Here is a 4,887-nt window from a genome sequence, read left to right on the forward strand (position 1 = left end):
TGTCTTCTTATATTATGTTATTTATATTTATATAAAAATTTCACTTTTTCACAAGAAAATTTTTATCCAGGTTCTCACAGTTTCACCTTTTCACGAGAATATTTTTATCCAGGTTCTCACAGTTTCATCTTTTCACAAGAAAATTTTTATCTAGTTTCTCACAGTTTTGCAAGAAAATATGTATCCAGGTTCTCACAGTCAACAAGTTCACAAGAAACTGTGTATATGATAACCAGGGCTAGAAAGGGGGCATATGTCCGTGGGCACATCATCCAAGAGAAGCCAAAATGATGTTACGAATTTTTAGAGTTGAATGTTTTCCATTTTTGGCCAGTAGTCAGAATGAGGGGCACAAAATCTTCAGTTGTCCCTGGGCGCTGAAAACAGTAACTATGACTCTGCCGATAACTTATAAAATTTCATTTTTTCACAAGAAAAACTGTTATAGATTCATTCCTTGTTAAAATCCAATACTTCGTTTCACTGAACTCCACTCTTATAGATCGAGGCCTGTTCATCAGATCTGAAAAAGAACAATTTTTACAAGCATTTTGCATTTTGAAATTAGAAATGATTCCATTTCCACATCACCTTAAGACTTACACGTACTTAAAAAAGAAAAATCTTTTCTTCTGCTTTTTGACTATTCATTTTAATTGAAGCATTACCAAACTTTGTAAATTAGAGTTTTTATAATTATATTTAAATCAGTTATTTATAAAAAAATATTTATGCGGGTATTATCATATAATTTCGTTTAAAAAATAGGCACTATCTATTTTCACATTACTTGACGTTACATGCAGGTTAAAGTGATTTTTAATTAAATCTAAATTTGATAAAAAAAAAATAGAAACAGTAAGAAATGTGATTAATGGTATTAGTGAAACAAAATAGTTACAAATAATCCCAATTTTTAAGCTAGTACGTGTAAGACTAGGAGGTAGGAATCCTGATGCGTTTTTTTTTACGAGGTTTCGCCAGGAGCCATAATCCTCTAATTTTAATGTGTACACATATATTTTATATTACTTACCATTCAGCACCACATTTTGCAGTTTTCAGCAGTTCACTATTTGGAGTTTTTTGTAGAGAAAATATCCATGTTATATATGTTCAGAATACGAGATAAATAAACAAGATTTTAAATTTCATGATCGTCGAGATTTCCTGTGGTGGCAGCAGTTGCTCAGTTCCTTCGCTTTCAGGTGTGGCCCGCATCAGTCGTTTCAACTCGGATGTGTTTCTTGAAAGAAAAACCTGGCTATACCCCCAGGTACTGGGTTTGTCATCCGAGTTGATTTCTCCATCTGCTTCTTCCCTCATCTAAGTGGCAGCAAAATGTTATTTTTGAAGTCCCTAAACAAAATATCCATATTATGCATATTCAAAATACAAGATAAGTAAACAAGATTTTAAATTTCATGATCGTCGAGATTTCCTGCGGTGGCAGCAGTTGCTCAGTTCCTTCGCTTTCAGGTGTGGCCCGCATCAGTCGTTTCAACTCGGATGTGTTTCTTGAAAGAAAAACCTGGCTATACCCCCAGGTACTGGGTTTGTCATCCGAGTTGATTTCTCCATCTGCTTCTTCCCTCGTCTAAGTGCCAGCAAAATGTTATTTTTGAAGTCCCTAAACAAAATATCCATATTATGCATATTCAAAATACAAGATAAGTAAACAAGATTTTAAATTTCATGATCGTCGAGATTTCCTGCGGTGGCAGCAGTTGCTCAGTTCCTTCCCTTTCAGGTGTGGCCCGCATCAGTCGTTTCAACTCGGATGTGTTTCTTGAAAGAAAAACCTGGCTATACCCCCAGGTACTGGGTTTGTCATCCGAGTTGATTTCTCCATCTGCTTCTTCCCTCGTCTAAGTGGCAGCAAAATGTTATTTTTGAAGTCCCTAAACAAAATATCCATATTATGCATATTCAAAATACAAGATAAGTAAACAAGATTTTAAATTTCATGATCGTCGAGATTTCCTGCGGTGGCAGCAGTTGCTCAGTTCCTTCGCTTTCAAATGTGGCCTGCATCAGTCGTTTCAACTCGGATGTGTTTCTTGAAAGAAAAACCTGGCTATCCCCCAGGTACTGGGTTTGTCATCCGAGTTGATTTCTCCATCTGCTTCTTCCCTCGTCTAAGTGGCAGCAAAATGTTATTTTTGAAGTCCCTAAACAAAATATCCATATTATGCATATTCATAATACAAGATAACTAAACAAGGTTACGATAATGAAAACATAAGTTAGCGTATATATAAACACTTTTATTAAGTGTTTTAATATTTTTTCTAAAAGTGTTCTTTCTGTTGTTTAGTTTTAATCTTTTGTTAACTACATACTCTTTTTAACTAGAAAATAATAATTGAACATAGTACAAAAATACACGATTACCACAAAAGGGGTGGCAAGTTTAAGAAGTTAATAATGTAAGATTGAATCCTTATATTTAAAATAATAAATAAACGGTAAAATTAAAATACTAAACATAGTATGAAAATACATAATTAAAATAAACAGGCTGGAAACATTAAAAGTAATGAATTCACCTGTATATTTTCTGACTGAAGATTCATTTCTTTCCATGATTCATTTCTCATTTCTGCAATATTCTTTACCTGAAAGGGGTGATAAATTATCCTTAACAATAAAATGTTTTCTGGTAAGAAGTAGGCTGGAAACCTTTAAATTAATCAACTCACCTCTATGTTTGTCAATTTATCTGTCAAAATTAGTTTTCTTCTTTCTTTTATTTATTTTTTTGGATTACCTAATTTGCAATAAAGTTTTTTTTACTGAAAAATAAGTAGGTAAACTTATACTAATAATAACTAAATAAATTTTACAGTTGCTTTTACTGAAGGAGTAGTATTAAAATAAAGTGAAGCACTAATTTGAAACATAAGCTGTGAATGGTTAAAATTTTGTCTTACCTCTGTCATAGTATTTCATGACATTTTGGATCTGCAGCTGTGAAAGAAAGTTTATTTTAATGAAGGAATAACAAAATATATAAAGAATAGCTCTCACGTCAAAATAAAAGTTGAGAATAACTGAAATACACATTTACCTCTTTCTGTAAAAGATATGCAACATTTTCGCAACATTTCCATCCTTTTGTTTTTTGGGCTCTGTTTTTTGGTTGAATTCTAAAAGGAAATAAAAAATAACAATTTCATGTAGTGAAAAACAAAAAGGTATTAAATCAAAATTTGTGGACCATCTGAACATTTACACAAATTATAGTAAACAATTTACTTGTATGCTTTTCTTATCATTTATTCCAGTTTTAAAACTTGGTCTGTGTTCCCTTACTCTGAAAAATAAGCACATAGATTATAATGGTATGTAATTTAATATTTAAATGCAATTTTTATATGTATATATATGTAAATAAATAAATTATGTCAAAAATAAAGTTATATTTGTTGCTTTTACCCCATTTATCATCATCTTCCTGAATGAATGGTATATCATCATCTTGTCGGGCTGATTTCTTTGGAGGCATCAGGTCCTCAATTCCTTCGCTTTCTGATGTTGGTTCGTCCAACATTTTAAGTTCAAGGCCGACTTTTCCATGGCCTGGATACACAGCTTTAATGTCCTGTAGAAACTGAGCAAGTCTTTCTCCATCATAAGTAAAGGGCTTCAAGCGGAACCGCCTGTAATAATGTACAGCCATGTACTGCGTGCAAATATCATCTGTTCTCTTGCTCTTTATAGACCTCTTAAAAAGTTTGTTTTCACCCTCAAGATCATTTATAGTGTTCTGTTTATCATCGGGATCTACGAATACGCCTGTAAATAAAGGATTAATGAATGTTAAGGATGGAAAAAAAAAATGTCACTCATTAAAAAAAAAAGACACATATTTACCTTTCTTGTGATTGGTAGTTTTATGTGTTGCTGCTGGAAATAAATTTTCTATCCTTTTATATTGTGGAGCAGAGTCAGTGTATATGAAGGTGGTTTCTGGGTGAACATGACGTTTAATGTAAGGCCACAAATGCCTTTTGCTTTTTCCTTTAACCTTGAAAAATAATCCTTCTTTGTCTTCTCGACAATAGATGCCTAAAACTACGATGGTCATATTTTTGGTTACCCTGCCGCGGTTGTACTTGCCGCGGGTCAAAAATGTTTCATCAATTAATATAGATTTTCCTTTACCACCTAACATTCTGCTATGATGAGAGGCAAAAATTTCACATACCTCACGACAATATGATAAAAAGTCAACAATAGTCTCATTTGCAATTACTGGTAATTTTTGCTTTTCCCTCCATAGCTTTAGCTGCTGATTTATGTAACTGAAACTGTGATCTAGAACAAAGTACACAGTTATGACTAAAGCTTCCCTTATTGGGATTTTTGTACCTTCAAAAAATGTATTTTCAATGGGGTTAATCATGCCAGAGCAGTTGTTGCGATTTCTCAGGCTGCAGACCCAACGCCATCCGAGCTTTGATTCCTTTCTCTTGTTGCTTCTCATCGGTGCCTGGCACTTGGGGCAAGGTGGTGCCTCATCCTCTCTGGGAAGAAGTCCAGCATCGGTGGCAAACTCGAGTGCAGCTGCCTCTGTATTAATTAAATGCATGTCAGTAATTAAACAGAAATGTTTCAGTTTTTCATGCAAAGAAGCCATATTCAAAAAAGTCAGTACAGTGACAGAAATAGTTTAATGAAATTTATTGTTAGAAATTTCAGAAACTTGGCAATTATGCGAAAGTCAAAACTATCAGAAATAAAAAAGTTTAATAAAGATGAAAAGTAATTATAAATTTAATTAAACAATATTAGTTCATTATAGGAAGATAGAGAAGTGAAAAGTTCAAACTAGAAAGTACTGTTACAAAAAAAAAAAAAAAAAAAAAAAGGAAAATAAAAATA

The sequence above is a fragment of the Stegodyphus dumicola genome, chromosome 7 (genome assembly GCF_044657685.1).
Source record: "Stegodyphus dumicola isolate Sdum_Otavi_A_Nest chromosome 7, ASM4465768v1".
In the NCBI taxonomy this organism is placed as follows: domain Eukaryota; kingdom Metazoa; phylum Arthropoda; class Arachnida; order Araneae; family Eresidae; genus Stegodyphus; species Stegodyphus dumicola.